Source organism: Channa argus, unplaced genomic scaffold (genome assembly GCF_033026475.1).
Source record: "Channa argus isolate prfri unplaced genomic scaffold, Channa argus male v1.0 Contig011, whole genome shotgun sequence".
Classification (NCBI taxonomy): Eukaryota; Metazoa; Chordata; class Actinopteri; order Anabantiformes; family Channidae; genus Channa; species Channa argus.
The window spans coordinates 196,338-219,949 of record NW_027125230.1 but is presented as its reverse complement, the minus strand read 5'-3'; the positions used below and the strand labels follow the sequence as shown (position 1 = coordinate 219,949).

At 42.0% G+C, this 23,612-nt stretch overlaps 24 pseudogenes; all 24 read left to right on the top strand.

The window, feature by feature from the left end:
- Positions 1–177: 177 nt before the first annotated feature.
- Positions 178–296, top strand: LOC137112115 (5S ribosomal RNA; annotated as a pseudogene).
- An 857-nt stretch (positions 297–1,153) lies between these two features.
- LOC137111526 (5S ribosomal RNA) lies at positions 1,154–1,272 on the top strand (annotated as a pseudogene).
- Positions 1,273–2,128: 856 nt separating this feature from the next.
- On the top strand, positions 2,129–2,247 carry LOC137112196 (5S ribosomal RNA; annotated as a pseudogene).
- Positions 2,248–3,104: 857 nt separating this feature from the next.
- On the top strand, positions 3,105–3,223 carry LOC137111769 (5S ribosomal RNA; annotated as a pseudogene).
- Positions 3,224–4,080: 857 nt separating this feature from the next.
- LOC137112015 (5S ribosomal RNA) lies at positions 4,081–4,199 on the top strand (annotated as a pseudogene).
- Positions 4,200–5,066: 867 nt separating this feature from the next.
- LOC137111580 (5S ribosomal RNA) lies at positions 5,067–5,185 on the top strand (annotated as a pseudogene).
- An 857-nt stretch (positions 5,186–6,042) lies between these two features.
- On the top strand, positions 6,043–6,161 carry LOC137111768 (5S ribosomal RNA; annotated as a pseudogene).
- Positions 6,162–7,018: 857 nt separating this feature from the next.
- On the top strand, positions 7,019–7,137 carry LOC137112014 (5S ribosomal RNA; annotated as a pseudogene).
- An 867-nt stretch (positions 7,138–8,004) lies between these two features.
- On the top strand, positions 8,005–8,123 carry LOC137111579 (5S ribosomal RNA; annotated as a pseudogene).
- An 857-nt stretch (positions 8,124–8,980) lies between these two features.
- On the top strand, positions 8,981–9,099 carry LOC137111524 (5S ribosomal RNA; annotated as a pseudogene).
- Positions 9,100–9,956: 857 nt separating this feature from the next.
- LOC137112195 (5S ribosomal RNA) lies at positions 9,957–10,075 on the top strand (annotated as a pseudogene).
- Positions 10,076–10,932: 857 nt separating this feature from the next.
- On the top strand, positions 10,933–11,051 carry LOC137111767 (5S ribosomal RNA; annotated as a pseudogene).
- An 867-nt stretch (positions 11,052–11,918) lies between these two features.
- LOC137111766 (5S ribosomal RNA) lies at positions 11,919–12,037 on the top strand (annotated as a pseudogene).
- Positions 12,038–12,894: 857 nt separating this feature from the next.
- On the top strand, positions 12,895–13,013 carry LOC137112114 (5S ribosomal RNA; annotated as a pseudogene).
- Positions 13,014–13,870: 857 nt separating this feature from the next.
- Positions 13,871–13,989, top strand: LOC137111523 (5S ribosomal RNA; annotated as a pseudogene).
- Positions 13,990–14,845: 856 nt separating this feature from the next.
- LOC137112194 (5S ribosomal RNA) lies at positions 14,846–14,964 on the top strand (annotated as a pseudogene).
- An 857-nt stretch (positions 14,965–15,821) lies between these two features.
- LOC137111765 (5S ribosomal RNA) lies at positions 15,822–15,940 on the top strand (annotated as a pseudogene).
- An 858-nt stretch (positions 15,941–16,798) lies between these two features.
- Positions 16,799–16,917, top strand: LOC137112013 (5S ribosomal RNA; annotated as a pseudogene).
- An 867-nt stretch (positions 16,918–17,784) lies between these two features.
- On the top strand, positions 17,785–17,903 carry LOC137111578 (5S ribosomal RNA; annotated as a pseudogene).
- An 857-nt stretch (positions 17,904–18,760) lies between these two features.
- Positions 18,761–18,879, top strand: LOC137111764 (5S ribosomal RNA; annotated as a pseudogene).
- An 867-nt stretch (positions 18,880–19,746) lies between these two features.
- On the top strand, positions 19,747–19,865 carry LOC137111576 (5S ribosomal RNA; annotated as a pseudogene).
- An 857-nt stretch (positions 19,866–20,722) lies between these two features.
- Positions 20,723–20,841, top strand: LOC137111522 (5S ribosomal RNA; annotated as a pseudogene).
- Positions 20,842–21,697: 856 nt separating this feature from the next.
- On the top strand, positions 21,698–21,816 carry LOC137112193 (5S ribosomal RNA; annotated as a pseudogene).
- Positions 21,817–22,673: 857 nt separating this feature from the next.
- Positions 22,674–22,792, top strand: LOC137112192 (5S ribosomal RNA; annotated as a pseudogene).
- Positions 22,793–23,612: the final 820 nt, after the last annotated feature.

Here is a 23,612-nt window from a genome sequence, read left to right as displayed (position 1 = left end):
GGAGAGGGAACATGCTAATTTATCTTTGTATGTTGCACCCTGACCCCCTAGACAGGGGCGTAACAGACCAGTACAGTTAAAGTACTTTGTACTTTGCCACATTTATCTTCTTCTTAGCAAGTGTCATGCATTCTGCTTCTCCAGCGTTTTTAAGAGCTGTTGATGATGTCAAATGCAGCTTACGGCCAAACCGCTCTCTAAGCGCCCGATCTCGTCCGATCTCGGCAGCCAAATAGAGCCGGGCCTGGTTAGTACTTGGTAGGAAGACTGCCTGGGAATACCAGGTGCTGTAAGCTTTTTTGCTTGGGTTTACGGGCAGCACAAGCTGGTGTTACTGCCTATTTATTCATAGAAATTGTTCTATATTTTCATCAAATTTTGTTCTTTCATTGCTGTTTTGCTACTTTATTGGTTTGCCAACCATCGTGCTTCATTACTAGTAGACCATGTTACGGTCCTGGCCATATGTGTTGTTTTTATTTTCTTGTTCTTATAGGTGCCCTGCCTGATTGGCCGGATTGGGGGGCAGTACAGGAAGCTGATTGGTCCATCCTACACTTCCTGGAGTTTTAAAAGTACGGTTCCCAACAGCTAGCGAGGCTCTTTGTGGCATCAGCACCTGTTTGCTGTTCTTGGTTTCCAAACCTTATTTAGCATTTTTGAATTGTTAGGTTTTGTGCCGTGGTTTTGTTTATAAATTGTATATTTTGTAAATAGTATTAAATCTGTAGGGGTGAACTGCCATTTTCTTTGGACTGTTTTCACATTAGGGAGTTAGGGTTAGCGACTGTCTTTTGGTTTGTTTATTTCTATCAGGCTAGCTAGCACTTTCTGTGGGAAATGGCTTATTTTGTTTATTATGTTGGCCTTGGTTCGCCCTGAGTTGTAGTGTCATGTTTTGTTTGACACTTTCTTTCGTTTAAAATAAATATCATTCTGTTGGAACATCTCGATCCTGGATTTTGGTTTGGGGATCGGAGAGGGAACATGCTAATTTATCTTTGTATGTTGCACCCTGACCCCCTAGACAGGGGCGTAACAGACCAGTACAGTTATAGTACTTTGTACTTTGCCACATTTATCTTCTTCTTAGCAAGTGTCATGCATTCTGCTTCTCCAGCGTTTTTAAGAGCTGTTGATGATGTCAAATGCAGCTTACGGCCACACCGCTCTCTAAGCGCCCGATCCCGTCCGATCTCGGCAGCCAAATAGGGCCGGGCCTTGTTAGTACTTGGTAGGAAGACCGCCTGGGAATACCACGTGCTGTAAGCTTCTTTGCTTGGGTTTACGGGCAGCACAAGCTGGTGTTACTGCCTATTTATTCATAGAAATTGTTCTATATTTTCATCAAATTTTGTTCTTTCATTGCTGTTTTGCTACTTTATTGGTTTGCCAACCATCGTGCTTCATTACTAGTAGACCATGTTACGGTCCTAGCCATATGTGTTGTTTTTATTTTCTTGTTCTTATAGGTGCCCTGCCTGATTGGCCGGATTGGGGGGCAGTACAGGAAGCTGATTGGTCCATCCTACACTTCCTGGAGTTTTAAAAGTACGGTTCCCAACAGCTAGCGAGGCTCTTTCTGGCATCAGCACCTGTTTGCTGTTCTTGGTTTCCAAACCTTATTTAGCATTTTTGAATTGTTAGGTTTTGTGCCGTGGTTTTGTTTATAAATTGTATATTTTGTAAATAGTATTAAATCTGTAGGGGTGAACTGCCATTTTCTTTGGACTGTATTCACATTAGGGAGTTAGGGTTAGCGACTGTCTTTTGGTTTGTTTATTTCTATCAGGCTAGCTAACACTTTCTGTGGGAAATGGCTTATTTTGTTTATTATGTTGGCCTTGGTTCGCCCTGAGTTGTAGTGTCACGTTTTGTTTGACACTTTCTTTCGTTTAAAATAAATATCATTCTGTTGGAACATCTCGATCCTGGATTTTGGTTTGGGGATCGGAGAGGGAACTTGCTAATTATCTTTGTATGTTGCACCCTGACCTCCTAGACAGGGGCGTAACAGACCAGTACAGTTATAGTACTTTGTACTTTGCCACATTTATCTTCTTCTTAGCAAGTGTCATGCATTCTGCTTCTCTAGCGTTTTTAAGAGCTGTTGATGATGTCAAATGCAGCTTACGGCCACACCGCTCTCTAAGCGCCCGATCTCGTCCGATCTCGGCAGCCAAATAGAGCCGGGCCTGGTTAGTACTTGGTAGGAAGACCGCCTGGGAATACCAGGTGATGTAAGCTTTTTTGCTTGGGTTTACGGGCAGCACAAGCTGGTGTTACTGCCTATTTATTCATAGAAATTGTTCTATATTTTCATCAAATTTTGTTCTTTCATTGCTGTTTTGCTACTTTATTGGTTTGCCAACCATCGTGCTTCATTACTAGTAGACCATGTTACGGTCCTGGCCATATGTGTTGTTTTTATTTTCTTGTTCTTATAGGTGCCCTGCCTGATTGGCCGGATTGGGGGGCAGTACAGGAAGCTGATTGGTCCATCCTACACTTCCTGGAGTTTTAAAAGTACGGTTCCCAACAGCTAGCGAGGCTCTTTCTGGCATCAGCACCTGTTTGCTGTTCTTGGTTTCCAAACCTTATTTAGCATTTTTGAATTGTTAGGTTTTGTGCCGTGGTTTTGTTTATAAATTGTATATTTTGTAAATAGTATTAAATCTGTAGGGGTGAACTGCCATTTTCTTTGGACTGTTTTCACATTAGGGAGTTAGGGTTAGCGACTGTCTTTTGGTTTGTTTATTTCTATCAGGCTAGCTAGCACTTTCTGTGGGAAATGGCTTATTTTGTTTATTATGTTGGCCTTGGTTCGCCCTGAGTTGTAGTGTCATGTTTTGTTTGATACTTTCTTTCGTTTAAAATAAATATCATTCTGTTGGAACATCTCGATCCTGGATTTTGGTTTGGGGATCGGAGAGGGAACATGCTAATTTATCTTTGTATGTTGCACCCTGACCTCCTAGACAGGGGCGTAACAGACCAGTACAGTTATAGTACTTTGTACTTTGCCACATTTATCTTCTTCTTAGCAAGTGTCATGCATTCTGCTTCTCTAGCGTTTTTAAGAGCTGTTGATGATGTCAAATGCAGCTTACGGCCACACCGCTCTCTAAGCGCCCGATCTCGTCCGATCTCGGCAGCCAAATAGAGCCGGGCCTGGTTAGTACTTGGTAGGAAGACCGCCTGGGAATACCAGGTGCTGTAAGCTTTTTTGCTTGGGTTCACGGGCAGCACAAGCTGGTGTTACTGCCTATTTATTCATAGAAATTGTTCTATATTTTCATCAAATTTTGTTCTTTCATTGCTGTTTTGCTACTTTATTGGTTTGCCAACCATCGTGCTTCATTACTAGTAGACCATGTTACGGTCCTGGCCATATGTGTTGTTTTTATTTTCTTGTTCTTATAGGTGCCCTGCCTGATTGGCCGGATTGGGGGGCAGTACAGGAAGCTGATTGGTCCATCCTACACTTCCTGGAGTTTTAAAAGTACGGTTCCCAACAGCTAGCGAGGCTCTTTCTGGCATCAGCACCTGTTTGCTGTTCTTGGTTTCCAAACCTTATTTAGCATTTTTGAATTGTTAGGTTTTGTGCCGTGGTTTTGTTTATAAATTGTATATTTTGTAAATAGTATTAAATCTGTAGGGGTGAACTGCCATTTTCTTTGGACTGTTTTCACATTAGGGAGTTAGGGTTAGCGACTGTCTTTTGGTTTGTTTATTTCTATCAGGCTAGCTAGCACTTTCTGGGGGAAATGGCTTATTATGTTTATTATGTTGGCCTTGGTTCGCCCTGAGTTGTAGTGTCATGTTTTGTTTGACACTTTCTTTCGTTTAAAATAAATATCATTCTGTTGGAACATCTCGATCCTGGATTTTGGTTTGGGGATCGGAGAGGGAACATGCTAATTTATCTTTGTATGTTGCACCCTGAGCCCCTAGACAGGGGCGTAACAGACCAGTACAGTTATAGTCCTTTGTACTTTGCCACATTTATCTTCTTCTTAGCAAGTGTCATGCATTCTGCTTCTCCAGCGTTTTTAAGAGCTGTTGATGATGTCAAATGCAGCTTACGGCCACACCGCTCTCTAAGCGCCCGATCTCGTCAGATCTCGGCAGCCAAATAGAGCCGGGCCTGGTTAGTACTTGGTAGGAAGACCGCCTGGGAATACCAGGTGCTGTAAGCTTTTTTGCTTGGGTTTACGGGCAGCACAAGCTGGTGTTACTGCCTATTTATTCATAGAAATTGTTCTATATTTTCATCAAATTTTGTTCTTTCATTGCTGTTTTGCTACTTTATTGGTTTGTCAACCATCGTGCTTCATTACTAGTAGACCATGTTACGGTCCTGGCCATATGTGTTGTTTTTATTTTGTTGTTCTTATAGGTGCCCTGCCTGATTGGCCGGATTTGGGGGAAGTACAGGAAGCTGATTGGTCCATCCTACACTTCCTGGAGTTTTAAAAGTACGGTTCCCAACAGCTAGCGAGGCTCTTTCTGGCAGCAGCACCTGTTTGCTGTTCTTGCTTTCCAAACCTTATTTAGCATTTTTGAATTGTTAGGTTTTGTGCCGTGGTTTTGTTTATAAATTGTATATTTTGTAAATAGTATTAAATCTGTAGGGGTGGACTGCCATTTTCTTTTGATTGTTTTCTCTTGTTTTCACATTAGGGAGTTAGGGTTAGCGACTAACTTTTGGTTTGTTGATTTCTATCAGGCTAGCTAGCACTTTCTGTGGGAAATGGCTTATTTTGTTTATTATGTTGGCCTTGGTTCGCCCTGAGTTGTAGTGTCATGTTTTGTTTGACACTTTCTTTCGTTTAAAATAAATATCATTCTGTTGGAACATCTCGATCCTGGATTTTGGTTTGGGGATCGGAGAGGGAACATGCTAATTTATCTTTGTATGTTGCACCCTGACCCCCTAGATAGGGGCGTAACAGACCAGTACAGTTATAGTACTTTGTACTTTGCCACATTTATCTTCTTCTTAGCAAGGGTCATGCATTCTGCTTCTCCAGCGTTTTTAAGAGCTGTTGATGATGTCAAATGCAGCTTACGGCCACACTGCTCTCTAAGCGCCCGATCCCGTCCGATCTCGGCAGCCAAATAGGGCTGGGCCTTGTTAGTACTTGGTAGGAAGACCGCCTGGGAATACCACGTGCTGTAAGCTTCTTTGCTTGGGTTTACGGGCAGCACAAGCTGGTGTTACTGCCTATTTATTCATAGAAATTGTTCTATATTTTCATCAAATTTTGTTCTTTCATTGCTGTTTTGCTACTTTATTGGTTTGCCAACCATCGTGCTTCATTACTAGTAGACCATGTTACGGTCCTGGCCATATGTGTTGTTTTTATTTTCTTGTTCTTATAGGTGCCCTGCCTGATTGGCCGGATTGGGGGGCAGTACAGGAAGCTGATTGGTCCATCCTACACTTCCTGGAGTTTTAAAAGTACGGTTCCCAACAGCTAGCGAGGCTCTTTCTGGCATCAGCACCTGTTTGCTGTTCTTGCTTTCCAAACCTTATTTAGCATTTTTGAATTGTTAGGTTTTGTGCCGTGGTTTTGTTTATAAATTGTATATTTTGTAAATAGTATTAAATCTGTAGGGGTGAACTGCCATTTTCTTTGGACTGTTTTCACATTAGGGAGTTAGGGTTAGCGACTGTCTTTTGGTTTGTTTATTTCTATCAGGCTAGCTAGCACTTTCTGTGGGAAATGGCTTATTTTGTTTATTATGTTGGCCTTGGTTCGCCCTGAGTTGTAGTGTCATGTTTTGTTTGACACTTTCTTTCGTTTAAAATAAATATCATTCTGTTGGAACATCTCGATCCTGGATTTTGGTTTGGGGATCGGAGAGGGAACATGCTAATTTATCTTTGTATGTTGCACCCTGACCCCCTAGACAGGGGCGTAACAGACCAGTACAGTTATAGTACTTTGTACTTTGCCACATTTATCTTCTTCTTAGCAAGTGTCATGCATTCTGCTTCTCTAGCGTTTTTAAGAGCTGTTGATGATGTCAAATGCAGCTTACGGCCACACCGCTCTCTAAGCGCCCGATCTCGTCCGATCTCGGCAGCCAAATAGAGCCGGGCCTGGTTAGTACTTGGTAGGAAGACCGCCTGGGAATACCAGGTGCTGTAAGCTTTTTTGCTTGGGTTCACGGGCAGCACAAGCTGGTGTTACTGCCTATTTATTCATAGAAATTGTTCTATATTTTCATCAAATTTTGTTCTTTCATTGCTGTTTTGCTACTTTATTGGTTTGCCAACCATCGTGCTTCATTACTAGTAGACCATGTTACGGTCCTGGCCATATGTGTTGTTTTTATTTTCTTGTTCTTATAGGTGCCCTGCCTGATTGGCCGGATTGGGGGGCAGTACAGGAAGCTGATTGGTCCATCCTACACTTCCTGGAGTTTTAAAAGTACGGTTCCCAACAGCTAGCGAGGCTCTTTCTGGCATCAGCACCTGTTTGCTGTTCTTGGTTTCCAAACCTTATTTAGCATTTTTGAATTGTTAGGTTTTGTGCCGTGGTTTTGTTTATAAATTGTATATTTTGTAAATAGTATTAAATCTGTAGGGGTGAACTGCCATTTTCTTTGGACTGTTTTCACATTAGGGAGTTAGGGTTAGCGACTGTCTTTTGGTTTGTTTATTTCTATCAGGCTAGCTAGCACTTTCTGGGGGAAATGGCTTATTATGTTTATTATGTTGGCCTTGGTTCGCCCTGAGTTGTAGTGTCATGTTTTGTTTGACACTTTCTTTCGTTTAAAATAAATATCATTCTGTTGGAACATCTCGATCCTGGATTTTGGTTTGGGGATCGGAGAGGGAACATGCTAATTTATCTTTGTATGTTGCACCCTGAGCCCCTAGACAGGGGCGTAACAGACCAGTACAGTTATAGTCCTTTGTACTTTGCCACATTTATCTTCTTCTTAGCAAGTGTCATGCATTCTGCTTCTCCAGCGTTTTTAAGAGCTGTTGATGATGTCAAATGCAGCTTACGGCCACACCGCTCTCTAAGCGCCCGATCTCGTCAGATCTCGGCAGCCAAATAGAGCCGGGCCTGGTTAGTACTTGGTAGGAAGACCGCCTGGGAATACCAGGTGCTGTAAGCTTTTTTGCTTGGGTTTACGGGCAGCACAAGCTGGTGTTACTGCCTATTTATTCATAGAAATTGTTCTATATTTTCATCAAATTTTGTTCTTTCATTGCTGTTTTGCTACTTTATTGGTTTGTCAACCATCGTGCTTCATTACTAGTAGACCATGTTACGGTCCTGGCCATATGTGTTGTTTTTATTTTGTTGTTCTTATAGGTGCCCTGCCTGATTGGCCGGATTTGGGGGAAGTACAGGAAGCTGATTGGTCCATCCTACACTTCCTGGAGTTTTAAAAGTACGGTTCCCAACAGCTAGCGAGGCTCTTTCTGGCAGCAGCACCTGTTTGCTGTTCTTGCTTTCCAAACCTTATTTAGCATTTTTGAATTGTTAGGTTTTGTGCCGTGGTTTTGTTTATAAATTGTATATTTTGTAAATAGTATTAAATCTGTAGGGGTGGACTGCCAATTTCTTTTGATTGTTTTCTCTTGTTTTCACATTAGGGAGTTAGGGTTAGCGACTATCTTTTGGTTTGTTGATTTCTATCAGGCTAGCTAGCACTTTCTGTGGGAAATGGCTTATTTTGTTTATTATGTTGGCCTTGGTTCGCCCTGAGTTGTAGTGTCATGTTTTGTTTGACACTTTCTTTCGTTTAAAATAAATATCATTCTGTTGGAACATCTCGATCCTGGATTTTGGTTTGGGGATCGGAGAGGGAACATGCTAATTTATCTTTGTATGTTGCACCCTGACCCCCTAGATAGGGGCGTAACAGACCAGTACAGTTATAGTACTTTGTACTTTGCCACATTTATCTTCTTCTTAGCAAGGGTCATGCATTCTGCTTCTCCAGCGTTTTTAAGAGCTGTTGATGATGTCAAATGCAGCTTACGGCCACACTGCTCTCTAAGCGCCCGATCCCGTCCGATCTCGGCAGCCAAATAGGGCTGGGCCTTGTTAGTACTTGGTAGGAAGACCGCCTGGGAATACCACGTGCTGTAAGCTTCTTTGCTTGGGTTTACGGGCAGCACAAGCTGGTGTTACTGCCTATTTATTCATAGAAATTGTTCTATATTTTCATCAAATTTTGTTCTTTCATTGCTGTTTTGCTACTTTATTGGTTTGCCAACCATCGTGCTTCATTACTAGTAGACCATGTTACGGTCCTGGCCATATGTGTTGTTTTTATTTTCTTGTTCTTATAGGTGCCCTGCCTGATTGGCCGGATTGGGGGGCAGTACAGGAAGCTGATTGGTCCATCCTACACTTCCTGGAGTTTTAAAAGTACGGTTCCCAACAGCTAGCGAGGCTCTTTCTGGCATCAGCACCTGTTTGCTGTTCTTGCTTTCCAAACCTTATTTAGCATTTTTGAATTGTTAGGTTTTGTGCCGTGGTTTTGTTTATAAATTGTATATTTTGTAAATAGTATTAAATCTGTAGGGGTGAACTGCCATTTTCTTTGGACTGTTTTCACATTAGGGAGTTAGGGTTAGCGACTGTCTTTTGGTTTGTTTATTTCTATCAGGCTAGCTAGCACTTTCTGTGGGAAATGGCTTATTTTGTTTATTATGTTGGCCTTGGTTCGCCCTGAGTTGTAGTGTCATGTTTTGTTTGACACTTTCTTTCATTTAAAATAAATATCATTCTGTTGGAACATCTCGATCCTGGATTTTGGTTTGGGGATCGGAGAGGGAACATGCTAATTTATCTTTGTATGTTGCACCCTGACCCCCTAGACAGGGGCGTAACAGACCAGTACAGTTATAGTACTTTGTACTTTGCCACATTTATCTTCTTCTTAGCAAGTGTCATGCATTCTGCTTCTCCAGCGTTTTTAAGAGCTGTTGATGATGTCAAATGCAGCTTACGGCCACACCGCTCTCTAAGCGCCCGATCCCGTCCGATCTCGGCAGCCAAATAGGGCCGGGCCTTGTTAGTACTTGGTAGGAAGACCGCCTGGGAATACCACGTGCTGTAAGCTTCTTTGCTTGGGTTTACGGGCAGCACAAGCTGGTGTTACTGCCTATTTATTCATAGAAATTGTTCTATATTTTCATCAAATTTTGTTCTTTCATTGCTGTTTTGCTACTTTATTGGTTTGCCAACCATCGTGCTTCATTACTAGTAGACCATGTTACGGTCCTGGCCATATGTGTTGTTTTTATTTTCTTGTTCTTATAGGTGCCCTGCCTGATTGGCCGGATTGGGGGGCAGTACAGGAAGCTGATTGGTCCATCCTACACTTCCTGGAGTTTTAAAAGTACGGTTCCCAACAGCTAGCGAGGCTCTTTCTGGCATCAGCACCTGTTTGCTGTTCTTGGTTTCCAAACCTTATTTAGCATTTTTGAATTGTTAGGTTTTGTGCCGTGGTTTTGTTTATAAATTGTATATTTTGTAAATAGTTTTAAATCTGTAGGGGTGAACTGCCATTTTCTTTGGACTGTTTTCACATTAGGGAGTTAGGGTTAGCGACTGTCTTTTGGTTTGTTTATTTCTATCAGGCTAGCTAGCACTTTCTGTGGGAAATGGCTTATTTTGTTTATTATGTTGGCCTTGGTTCGCCCTGAGTTGTAGTGTCATGTTTTGTTTGACACTTTCTTTCGTTTAAAATAAATATCATTCTGTTGGAACATCTCGATCCTGGATTTTGGTTTGGGGATCGGACAGGGAACATGCTAATTTATCTTTGTATGTTGCACCCTGACCCCCTAGACAGGGGCGTAACAGACCAGTACAGTTATAGTACTTTGTACTTTGCCACATTTATCTTCTTCTTAGCAAGTGTCATGCATTCTGCTTCTCCAGCGTTTTTAAGAGCTGTTGATTATGTCAAATGCAGCTTACGGCCACACCGCTCTCTAAGCGCCCGATCTCGTCCGATCTCGGCAGCCAAATAGAGCCGGGCCTGGTTAGTACTTGGTAGGAAGACCGCCTGGGAATACCAGGTGATGTAAGCTTTTTTGCTTGGGTTTACGGGCAGCACAAGCTGGTGTTACTGCCTATTTATTCATAGAAATTGTTCTATATTTTCATCAAATTTTGTTCTTTCATTGCTGTTTTGCTACTTTATTGGTTTGCCAACCATCGTGCTTCATTACTAGTAGACCATGTTACGGTCCTGGCCATATGTGTTGTTTTTATTTTCTTGTTCTTATAGGTGCCCTGCCTGATTGGCCGGATTGGGGGGCAGTACAGGAAGCTGATTGGTCCATCCTACACTTCCTGGAGTTTTAAAAGTACGGTTCCCAACAGCTAGCGAGGCTCTTTCTGGCATCAGCACCTGTTTGCTGTTCTTGGTTTCCAAACCTTATTTAGCATTTTTGAATTGTTAGGTTTTGTGCCGTGGTTTTGTTTATAAATTGTATATTTTGTAAATAGTATTAAATCTGTAGGGGTGAACTGCCATTTTCTTTGGACTGTTTTCACATTAGGGAGTTAGGGTTAGCGACTGTCTTTTGGTTTGTTTATTTCTATCAGGCTAGCTAGCACTTTCTGTGGGAAATGGCTTATTTTGTTTATTATGTTGGCCTTGGTTCGCCCTGAGTTGTAGTGTCATGTTTTGTTTGACACTTTCTTTCGTTTAAAATAAATATCATTCTGTTGGAACATCTCGATCCTGGATTTTGGTTTGGGGATCGGAGAGGGAACATGCTAATTTATCTTTGTATGTTGCACCCTGACCCCCTAGACAGGGGCGTAACAGACCAGTACAGTTATAGTACTTTGTACTTTGCCACATTTATCTTCTTCTTAGCAAGTGTCATGCATTCTGCTTCTCCAGCGTTTTTAAGAGCTGTTGATGATGTCAAATGCAGCTTACGGCCACACCGCTCTCTAAGCGCCCGATCTCGTCCGATCTCGGCAGCCAAATAGAGCCGGGCCTGGTTAGTACTTGGTAGGAAGACCGCCTGGGAATACCAGGTGCTGTAAGCTTTTTTGCTTGGGTTTACGGGCAGCACAAGCTGGTTTTACTGCCTATTTATTCATAGAAATTGTTCTATATTTTCATCAAATTTTGTTCTTTCATTGCTGTTTTGCTACTTTATTGGTTTGTCAACCATCGTGCTTCATTACTAGTAGACCATGTTACGGTCCTGGCCATATGTGTTGTTTTTATTTTGTTGTTCTTATAGGTGCCCTTCCTGATTGGCCGGATTTGGGGGAAGTACAGGAAGCTGATTGGTCCATCCTACACTTCCTGGAGTTTTAAAAGTACGGTTCCCAACAGCTAGCGAGGCTCTTTCTGGCAGCAGCACCTGTTTGCTGTTCTTGCTTTCCAAACCTTATTTAGCATTTTTGAATTGTTAGGTTTTGTGCCGTGGTTTTGTTTATAAATTGTATATTTTGTAAATAGTATTAAATCTGTAGGGGTGGACTGCCATTTTCTTTTGATTGTTTTCTCTTGTTTTCACATTAGGGAGTTAGGGTTAGCGACTGTCTTTTGGTTTGTTTATTTCTATCAGGCTAGCTAGCACTTTCTGTGGGAAATGTCTTATTTTGTTTATTATGTTGGCCTTGGTTCGCCCTGAGTTGTAGTGTCATGTTTTGTTTGACACTTTCTTTCGTTTAAAATAAATATCATTCTGTTGGAACATCTCGATCCTGGATTTTGGTTTGGGGATCGGAGAGGGAACATGCTAATTTATCTTTGTATGTTGCACCCTGACCCCCTAGACAGGGGCATAACAGACCAGTACAGTTATAGTACTTTGTACTTTGCCACATTTATCTTCTTCTTAGCAAGTGTCATGCATTCTGCTTCTCTAGCGTTTTTAAGAGCTGTTGATGATGTCAAATGCAGCTTACGGCCACACCGCTCTCTAAGCGCCCGATCTCGTCCGATCTCGGCAGCCAAATAGAGCCGGGCCTGGTTAGTACTTGGTAGGAAGACCGCCTGGGAATACCAGGTGCTGTAAGCTTTTTTGCTTGGGTTTACGGGCAGCACAAGCTGGTGTTACTGCCTATTTATTCATAGAAATTGTTCTATATTTTCATCAAATTTTGTTCTTTCATTGCTGTTTTGCTACTTTATTGGTTTGCCAACCATCGTGCTTCATTACTAGTAGACCATGTTACGGTCCTGGCCATATGTGTTGTTTTTATTTTCTTGTTCTTATAGGTGCCCTGCCTGATTGGCCGGATTGGGGGGCAGTACAGGAAGCTGATTGGTCCATCCTACACTTCCTGGAGTTTTAAAAGTACGGTTCCCAACAGCTAGCGAGGCTCTTTCTGGCATCAGCACCTGTTTGCTGTTCTTGGTTTCCAAACCTTATTTAGCATTTTTGAATTGTTAGGTTTTGTGCCGTGGTTTTGTTTATAAATTGTATATTTTGTAAATAGTATTAAATCTGTAGGGGTGAACTGCCATTTTCTTTGGACTGTTTTCACATTAGGGAGTTAGGGTTAGCGACTGTCTTTTGGTTTGTTTATTTCTATCAGGCTAGCTAGCACTTTCTGTGGGAAATGGCTTATTTTGTTTATTATGTTGGCCTTGGTTCGCCCTGAGTTGTAGTGTCATGTTTTGTTTGACACTTTCTTTCGTTTAAAATAAATATCATTCTGTTGGAACATCTCGATCCTGGATTTTGGTTTGGGGATCGGAGAGGGAACATGCTAATTTATCTTTGTATGTTGCACCCTGACCCCCTAGACAGGGGCGTAACAGACCAGTACAGTTAAAGTACTTTGTACTTTGCCACATTTATCTTCTTCTTAGCAAGTGTCATGCATTCTGCTTCTCCAGCGTTTTTAAGAGCTGTTGATGATGTCAAATGCAGCTTACGGCCAAACCGCTCTCTAAGCGCCCGATCTCGTCCGATCTCGGCAGCCAAATAGAGCCGGGCCTGGTTAGTACTTGGTAGGAAGACTGCCTGGGAATACCAGGTGCTGTAAGCTTTTTTGCTTGGGTTTACGGGCAGCACAAGCTGGTGTTACTGCCTATTTATTCATAGAAATTGTTCTATATTTTCATCAAATTTTGTTCTTTCATTGCTGTTTTGCTACTTTATTGGTTTGCCAACCATCGTGCTTCATTACTAGTAGACCATGTTACGGTCCTGGCCATATGTGTTGTTTTTATTTTCTTGTTCTTATAGGTGCCCTGCCTGATTGGCCGGATTGGGGGGCAGTACAGGAAGCTGATTGGTCCATCCTACACTTCCTGGAGTTTTAAAAGTACGGTTCCCAACAGCTAGCGAGGCTCTTTGTGGCATCAGCACCTGTTTGCTGTTCTTGGTTTCCAAACCTTATTTAGCATTTTTGAATTGTTAGGTTTTGTGCCGTGGTTTTGTTTATAAATTGTATATTTTGTAAATAGTATTAAATCTGTAGGGGTGAACTGCCATTTTCTTTGGACTGTTTTCACATTAGGGAGTTAGGGTTAGCGACTGTCTTTTGGTTTGTTTATTTCTATCAGGCTAGCTAGCACTTTCTGTGGGAAATGGCTTATTTTGTTTATTATGTTGGCCTTGGTTCGCCCTGAGTTGTAGTGTCATGTTTTGTTTGACACTTTCTTTCGTTTAAAATAAATATCATTCTGTTGGAACATCTCGATCCTGGATTTTGGTTTGGGGATCGGAGAGGGAACATGCTAATTTATCTTTGTATGTTGCACCCTGACCCCCTAGACAGGGGCGTAACAGACCAGTACAGTTATAGTACTCTGTACTTTGCCACATTTATCTTCTTCTTAGCAAGTGTCATGCATTCTGCTTCTCCAGCGTTTTTAAGAGCTGTTGATGATGTCAAATGCAGCTTACGGCCACACCGCTCTCTAAGCGCCCGATCCCGTCCGATCTCGGCAGCCAAATAGGGCCGGGCCTTGTTAGTACTTGGTAGGAAGACCGCCTGGGAATACCACGTGCTGTAAGCTTCTTTGCTTGGGTTTACGGGCAGCACAAGCTGGTGTTACTGCCTATTTATTCATAGAAATTGTTCTATATTTTCATCAAATTTTGTTCTTTCATTGCTGTTTTGCTACTTTATTGGTTTGCCAACCATCGTGCTTCATTACTAGTAGACCATGTTACGGTCCTGGCCATATGTGTTGTTTTTATTTTCTTGTTCTTATAGGTGCCCTGCCTGATTGGCCGGATTGGGGGGCAGTACAGGAAGCTGATTGGTCCATCCTACACTTCCTGGAGTTTTAAAAGTACGGTTCCCAACAGCTAGCGAGGCTCTTTCTGGCATCAGCACCTGTTTGCTGTTCTTGGTTTCCAAACCTTATTTAGCATTTTTGAATTGTTAGGTTTTGTGCCGTGGTTTTGTTTATAAATTGTATATTTTGTAAATAGTATTAAATCTGTAGGGGTGAACTGCCATTTTCTTTGGACTGTTTTCACATTAGGGAGTTAGGGTTAGCGACTGTCTTTTGGTTTGTTTATTTCTATCAGGCTAGCTAGCACTTTCTGTGGGAAATGGCTTATTTTGTTTATTATGTTGGCCTTGGTTCGCCCTGAGTTGTAGTGTCACGTTTTGTTTGACACTTTCTTTCGTTTAAAATAAATATCATTCTGTTGGAACATCTCGATCCTGGATTTTGGTTTGGGGATCGGAGAGGGAACTTGCTAATTATCTTTGTATGTTGCACCCTGACCTCCTAGACAGGGGCGTAACAGACCAGTACAGTTATAGTACTTTGTACTTTGCCACATTTATCTTCTTCTTAGCAAGTGTCATGCATTCTGCTTCTCTAGCGTTTTTAAGAGCTGTTGATGATGTCAAATGCAGCTTACGGCCACACCGCTCTCTAAGCGCCCGATCTCGTCCGATCTCGGCAGCCAAATAGAGCCGGGCCTGGTTAGTACTTGGTAGGAAGACCGCCTGGGAATACCAGGTGATGTAAGCTTTTTTGCTTGGGTTTACGGGCAGCACAAGCTGGTGTTACTGCCTATTTATTCATAGAAATTGTTCTATATTTTCATCAAATTTTGTTCTTTCATTGCTGTTTTGCTACTTTATTGGTTTGCCAACCATCGTGCTTCATTACTAGTAGACCATGTTACGGTCCTGGCCATATGTGTTGTTTTTATTTTCTTGTTCTTATAGGTGCCCTGCCTGATTGGCCGGATTGGGGGGCAGTACAGGAAGCTGATTGGTCCATCCTACACTTCCTGGAGTTTTAAAAGTACGGTTCCCAACAGCTAGCGAGGCTCTTTCTGGCATCAGCACCTGTTTGCTGTTCTTGGTTTCCAAACCTTATTTAGCATTTTTGAATTGTTAGGTTTTGTGCCGTGGTTTTGTTTATAAATTGTATATTTTGTAAATAGTATTAAATCTGTAGGGGTGAACTGCCATTTTCTTTGGACTGTTTTCACATTAGGGAGTTAGGGTTAGCGACTGTCTTTTGGTTTGTTTATTTCTATCAGGCTAGCTAGCACTTTCTGTGGGAAATGGCTTATTTTGTTTATTATGTTGGCCTTGGTTCGCCCTGAGTTGTAGTGTCATGTTTTGTTTGACACTTTCTTTCGTTTAAAATAAATATCATTCTGTTGGAACATCTCGATCCTGGATTTTGGTTTGGGGATCGGAGAGGGAACATGCTAATTTATCTTTGTATGTTGCACCCTGACCTCCTAGACAGGGGCGTAACAGACCAGTACAGTTATAGTACTTTGTACTTTGCCACATTTATCTTCTTCTTAGCAAGTGTCATGCATTCTGCTTCTCTAGCGTTTTTAAGAGCTGTTGATGATGTCAAATGCAGCTTACGGCCACACCGCTCTCTAAGCGCCCGATCTCGTCCGATCTCGGCAGCCAAATAGAGCCGGGCCTGGTTAGTACTTGGTAGGAAGACCGCCTGGGAATACCAGGTGCTGTAAGCTTTTTTGCTTGGGTTCACGGGCAGCACAAGCTGGTGTTACTGCCTATTTATTCATAGAAATTGTTCTATATTTTCATCAAATTTTGTTCTTTCATTGCTGTTTTGCTACTTTATTGGTTTGCCAACCATCGTGCTTCATTACTAGTAGACCATGTTACGGTCCTGGCCATATGTGTTGTTTTTATTTTCTTGTTCTTATAGGTGCCCTGCCTGATTGGCCGGATTTGGGGGGCAGTACAGGAAGCTGATTGGTCCATCCTACACTTCCTGGAGTTTTAAAAGTACGGTTCCCAACAGCTAGCGAGGCTCTTTCTGGCATCAGCACCTGTTTGCTGTTCTTGGTTTCCAAACCTTATTTAGCATTTTTGAATTGTTAGGTTTTGTGCCGTGGTTTTGTTTATAAATTGTATATTTTGTAAATAGTATTAAATCTGTAGGGGTGAACTGCCATTTTCTTTGGACTGTTTTCACATTAGGGAGTTAGGGTTAGCGACTGTCTTTTGGTTTGTTTATTTCTATCAGGCTAGCTAGCACTTTCTGGGGGAAATGGCTTATTATGTTTATTATGTTGGCCTTGGTTCGCCCTGAGTTGTAGTGTCATGTTTTGTTTGACACTTTCTTTCGTTTAAAATAAATATCATTCTGTTGGAACATCTCGATCCTGGATTTTGGTTTGGGGATCGGAGAGGGAACATGCTAATTTATCTTTGTATGTTGCACCCTGAGCCCCTAGACAGGGGCGTAACAGACCAGTACAGTTATAGTCCTTTGTACTTTGCCACATTTATCTTCTTCTTAGCAAGTGTCATGCATTCTGCTTCTCCAGCGTTTTTAAGAGCTGTTGATGATGTCAAATGCAGCTTACGGCCACACCGCTCTCTAAGCGCCCGATCTCGTCAGATCTCGGCAGCCAAATAGAGCCGGGCCTGGTTAGTACTTGGTAGGAAGACCGCCTGGGAATACCAGGTGCTGTAAGCTTTTTTGCTTGGGTTTACGGGCAGCACAAGCTGGTGTTACTGCCTATTTATTCATAGAAATTGTTCTATATTTTCATCAAATTTTGTTCTTTCATTGCTGTTTTGCTACTTTATTGGTTTGTCAACCATCGTGCTTCATTACTAGTAGACCATGTTACGGTCCTGGCCATATGTGTTGTTTTTATTTTGTTGTTCTTATAGGTGCCCTGCCTGATTGGCCGGATTTGGGGGAAGTACAGGAAGCTGATTGGTCCATCCTACACTTCCTGGAGTTTTAAAAGTACGGTTCCCAACAGCTAGCGAGGCTCTTTCTGGCAGCAGCACCTGTTTGCTGTTCTTGCTTTCCAAACCTTATTTAGCATTTTTGAATTGTTAGGTTTTGTGCCGTGGTTTTGTTTATAAATTGTATATTTTGTAAATAGTATTAAATCTGTAGGGGTGGACTGCCATTTTCTTTTGATTGTTTTCTCTTGTTTTCACATTAGGGAGTTAGGGTTAGCGACTAACTTTTGGTTTGTTGATTTCTATCAGGCTAGCTAGCACTTTCTGTGGGAAATGGCTTATTTTGTTTATTATGTTGGCCTTGGTTCGCCCTGAGTTGTAGTGTCATGTTTTGTTTGACACTTTCTTTCGTTTAAAATAAATATCATTCTGTTGGAACATCTCGATCCTGGATTTTGGTTTGGGGATCGGAGAGGGAACATGCTAATTTATCTTTGTATGTTGCACCCTGACCCCCTAGATAGGGGCGTAACAGACCAGTACAGTTATAGTACTTTGTACTTTGCCACATTTATCTTCTTCTTAGCAAGGGTCATGCATTCTGCTTCTCCAGCGTTTTTAAGAGCTGTTGATGATGTCAAATGCAGCTTACGGCCACACTGCTCTCTAAGCGCCCGATCCCGTCCGATCTCGGCAGCCAAATAGGGCTGGGCCTTGTTAGTACTTGGTAGGAAGACCGCCTGGGAATACCACGTGCTGTAAGCTTCTTTGCTTGGGTTTACGGGCAGCACAAGCTGGTGTTACTGCCTATTTATTCATAGAAATTGTTCTATATTTTCATCAAATTTTGTTCTTTCATTGCTGTTTTGCTACTTTATTGGTTTGCCAACCATCGTGCTTCATTACTAGTAGACCATGTTACGGTCCTGGCCATATGTGTTGTTTTTATTTTCTTGTTCTTATAGGTGCCCTGCCTGATTGGCCGGATTGGGGGGCAGTACAGGAAGCTGATTGGTCCATCCTACACTTCCTGGAGTTTTAAAAGTACGGTTCCCAACAGCTAGCGAGGCTCTTTCTGGCATCAGCACCTGTTTGCTGTTCTTGCTTTCCAAACCTTATTTAGCATTTTTGAATTGTTAGGTTTTGTGCCGTGGTTTTGTTTATAAATTGTATATTTTGTAAATAGTATTAAATCTGTAGGGGTGAACTGCCATTTTCTTTGGACTGTTTTCACATTAGGGAGTTAGGGTTAGCGACTGTCTTTTGGTTTGTTTATTTCTATCAGGCTAGCTAGCACTTTCTGTGGGAAATGGCTTATTTTGTTTATTATGTTGGCCTTGGTTCGCCCTGAGTTGTAGTGTCATGTTTTGTTTGACACTTTCTTTCGTTTAAAATAAATATCATTCTGTTGGAACATCTCGATCCTGGATTTTGGTTTGGGGATCGGAGAGGGAACATGCTAATTTATCTTTGTATGTTGCACCCTGACCCCCTAGACAGGGGCGTAACAGACCAGTACAGTTATAGTACTTTGTACTTTGCCACATTTATCTTCTTCTTAGCAAGTGTCATGCATTCTGCTTCTCTAGCGTTTTTAAGAGCTGTTGATGATGTCAAATGCAGCTTACGGCCACACCGCTCTCTAAGCGCCCGATCTCGTCCGATCTCGGCAGCCAAATAGAGCCGGGCCTGGTTAGTACTTGGTAGGAAGACCGCCTGGGAATACCAGGTGCTGTAAGCTTTTTTGCTTGGGTTCACGGGCAGCACAAGCTGGTGTTACTGCCTATTTATTCATAGAAATTGTTCTATATTTTCATCAAATTTTGTTCTTTCATTGCTGTTTTGCTACTTTATTGGTTTGCCAACCATCGTGCTTCATTACTAGTAGACCATGTTACGGTCCTGGCCATATGTGTTGTTTTTATTTTCTTGTTCTTATAGGTGCCCTGCCTGATTGGCCGGATTGGGGGGCAGTACAGGAAGCTGATTGGTCCATCCTACACTTCCTGGAGTTTTAAAAGTACGGTTCCCAACAGCTAGCGAGGCTCTTTCTGGCATCAGCACCTGTTTGCTGTTCTTGGTTTCCAAACCTTATTTAGCATTTTTGAATTGTTAGGTTTTGTGCCGTGGTTTTGTTTATAAATTGTATATTTTGTAAATAGTATTAAATCTGTAGGGGTGGACTGCCATTTTCTTTTGATTGTTTTCTCTTGTTTTCACATTAGGGAGTTAGGGTTAGCGACTATCTTTTGGTTTGTTGATTTCTATCAGGCTAGCTAGCACTTTCTGTGGGAAATGGCTTATTTTGTTTATTATGTTGGCCTTGGTTCGCCCTGAGTTGTAGTGTCATGTTTTGTTTGACACTTTCTTTCGTTTAAAATAAATATCATTCTGTTGGAACATCTCGATCCTGGATTTTGGTTTGGGGATCGGAGAGGGAACATGCTAATTTATCTTTGTATGTTGCACCCTGACCCCCTAGATAGGGGCGTAACAGACCAGTACAGTTATAGTACTTTGTACTTTGCCACATTTATCTTCTTCTTAGCAAGGGTCATGCATTCTGCTTCTCCAGCGTTTTTAAGAGCTGTTGATGATGTCAAATGCAGCTTACGGCCACACTGCTCTCTAAGCGCCCGATCCCGTCCGATCTCGGCAGCCAAATAGGGCTGGGCCTTGTTAGTACTTGGTAGGAAGACCGCCTGGGAATACCACGTGCTGTAAGCTTCTTTGCTTGGGTTTACGGGCAGCACAAGCTGGTGTTACTGCCTATTTATTCATAGAAATTGTTCTATATTTTCATCAAATTTTGTTCTTTCATTGCTGTTTTGCTACTTTATTGGTTTGCCAACCATCGTGCTTCATTACTAGTAGACCATGTTACGGTCCTGGCCATATGTGTTGTTTTTATTTTCTTGTTCTTATAGGTGCCCTGCCTGATTGGCCGGATTGGGGGGCAGTACAGGAAGCTGATTGGTCCATCCTACACTTCCTGGAGTTTTAAAAGTACGGTTCCCAACAGCTAGCGAGGCTCTTTCTGGCATCAGCACCTGTTTGCTGTTCTTGGTTTCCAAACCTTATTTAGCATTTTTGAATTGTTAGGTTTTGTGCCGTGGTTTTGTTTATAAATTGTATATTTTGTAAATAGTATTAAATCTGTAGGGGTGAACTGCCATTTTCTTTGGACTGTTTTCACATTAGGGAGTTAGGGTTAGCGACTGTCTTTTGGTTTGTTTATTTCTATCAGGCTAGCTAGCACTTTCTGTGGGAAATGGCTTATTTTGTTTATTATGTTGGCCTTGGTTCGCCCTGAGTTGTAGTGTCATGTTTTGTTTGACACTTTCTTTCGTTTAAAATAAATATCATTCTGTTGGAACATCTCGATCCTGGATTTTGGTTTGGGGATCGGAGAGGGAACATGCTAATTTATCTTTGTATGTTGCACCCTGACCCCCTAGACAGGGGCGTAACAGACCAGTACAGTTATAGTACTTTGTACTTTGCCACATTTATCTTCTTCTTAGCAAGTGTCATGCATTCTGCTTCTCCAGCGTTTTTAAGAGCTGTTGATGATGTCAAATGCAGCTTACGGCCACACCGCTCTCTAAGCGCCCGATCCCGTCCGATCTCGGCAGCCAAATAGGGCCGGGCCTTGTTAGTACTTGGTAGGAAGACCGCCTGGGAATACCACGTGCTGTAAGCTTCTTTGCTTGGGTTTACGGGCAGCACAAGCTGGTGTTACTGCCTATTTATTCATAGAAATTGTTCTATATTTTCATCAAATTTTGTTCTTTCATTGCTGTTTTGCTACTTTATTGGTTTGCCAACCATCGTGCTTCATTACTAGTAGACCATGTTACGGTCCTGGCCATATGTGTTGTTTTTATTTTCTTGTTCTTATAGGTGCCCTGCCTGATTGGCCGGATTGGGGGGCAGTACAGGAAGCTGATTGGTCCATCCTACACTTCCTGGAGTTTTAAAAGTACGGTTCCCAACAGCTAGCGAGGCTCTTTCTGGCATCAGCACCTGTTTGCTGTTCTTGGTTTCCAAACCTTATTTAGGATTTTTGAATTGTTAGGTTTTGTGCCGTGGTTTTGTTTATAAATTGTATATTTTGTAAATAGTATTAAATCTGTAGGGGTGAACTGCCATTTTCTTTGGACTGTTTTCACATTAGGGAGTTAGGGTTAGCGACTGTCTTTTGGTTTGTTTATTTCTATCAGGCTAGCTAGCACTTTCTGTGGGAAATGGCTTATTTTGTTTATTATGTTGGCCTTGGTTCGCCCTGAGTTGTAGTGTCACGTTTTGTTTGACACTTTCTTTCGTTTAAAATAAATATCATTCTGTTGGAACATCTCGATCCTGGATTTTGGTTTGGGGATCGGAGAGGGAACTTGCTAATTATCTTTGTATGTTGCACCCTGACCTCCTAGACAGGGGCGTAACAGACCAGTACAGTTATAGTACTTTGTACTTTGCCACATTTATCTTCTTCTTAGCAAGTGTCATGCATTCTGCTTCTCTAGCGTTTTTAAGAGCTGTTGATGATGTCAAATGCAGCTTACGGCCACACCGCTCTCTAAGCGCCCGATCTCGTCCGATCTCGGCAGCCAAATAGAGCCGGGCCTGGTTAGTACTTGGTAGGAAGACCGCCTGGGAATACCAGGTGATGTAAGCTTTTTTGCTTGGGTTTACGGGCAGCACAAGCTGGTGTTACTGCCTATTTATTCATAGAAATTGTTCTATATTTTCATCAAATTTTGTTCTTTCATTGCTGTTTTGCTACTTTATTGGTTTGCCAACCATCGTGCTTCATTACTAGTAGACCATGTTACGGTCCTGGCCATATGTGTTGTTTTTATTTTCTTGTTCTTATAGGTGCCCTGCCTGATTGGCCGGATTGGGGGGCAGTACAGGAAGCTGATTGGTCCATCCTACACTTCCTGGAGTTTTAAAAGTACGGTTCCCAACAGCTAGCGAGGCTCTTTCTGGCATCAGCACCTGTTTGCTGTTCTTGGTTTCCAAACCTTATTTAGCATTTTTGAATTGTTAGGTTTTGTGCCGTGGTTTTGTTTATAAATTGTATATTTTGTAAATAGTATTAAATCTGTAGGGGTGAACTGCCATTTTCTTTGGACTGTTTTCACATTAGGGAGTTAGGGTTAGCGACTGTCTTTTGGTTTGTTTATTTCTATCAGGCTAGCTAGCACTTTCTGTGGGAAATGGCTTATTTTGTTTATTATGTTGGCCTTGGTTCGCCCTGAGTTGTAGTGTCATGTTTTGTTTGACACTTTCTTTCGTTTAAAATAAATATCATTCTGTTGGAACATCTCGATCCTGGATTTTGGTTTGGGGATCGGACAGGGAACATGCTAATTTATCTTTGTATGTTGCACCCTGACCCCCTAGACAGGGGCGTAACAGACCAGTACAGTTATAGTACTTTGTACTTTGCCACATTTATCTTCTTCTTAGCAAGTGTCATGCATTCTGCTTCTCCAGCGTTTTTAAGAGCTGTTGATGATGTCAAATGCAGCTTACGGCCACACCGCTCTCTAAGCGCCCGATCTCGTCCGATCTCGGCAGCCAAATAGAGCCGGGCCTGGTTAGTACTTGGTAGGAAGACCGCCTGGGAATACCAGGTGATGTAAGCTTTTTTGCTTGGGTTTACGGGCAGCACAAGCTGGTGTTACTGCCTATTTATTCATAGAAATTGTTCTATATTTTCATCAAATTTTGTTCTTTCATTGCTGTTTTGCTACTTTATTGGTTTGCCAACCATCGTGCTTCATTACTAGTAGACCATGTTACGGTCCTGGCCATATGTGTTGTTTTTATTTTCTTGTTCTTATAGGTGCCCTGCCTGATTGGCCGGATTGGGGGGCAGTACAGGAAGCTGATTGGTCCATCCTACACTTCCTGGAGTTTTAAAAGTACGGTTCCCAACAGCTAGCGAGGCTCTTTCTGGCATCAGCACCTGTTTGCTGTTCTTGGTTTCCAAACCTTATTTAGCATTTTTGAATTGTTAGGTTTTGTGCCGTGGTTTTGTTTATAAATTGTATATTTTGTAAATAGTATTAAATCTGTAGGGGTGAACTGCCATTTTCTTTGGACTGTTTTCACATTAGGGAGTTAGGGTTAGCGACTGTCTTTTGGTTTGTTTATTTCTATCAGGCTAGCTAGCACTTTCTGTGGGAAATGGCTTATTTTGTTTATTATGTTGGCCTTGGTTCGCCCTGAGTTGTAGTGTCATGTTTTGTTTGACACTTTCTTTCGTTTAAAATAAATATCATTCTGTTGGAACATCTCGATCCTGGATTTTGGTTTGGGGATCGGAGAGGGAACATGCTAATTTATCTTTGTATGTTGCACCCTGACCCCCTAGACAGGGGCGTAACAGACCAGTACAGTTATAGTACTTTGTACTTTGCCACATTTATCTTCTTCTTAGCAAGTGTCATGCATTCTGCTTCT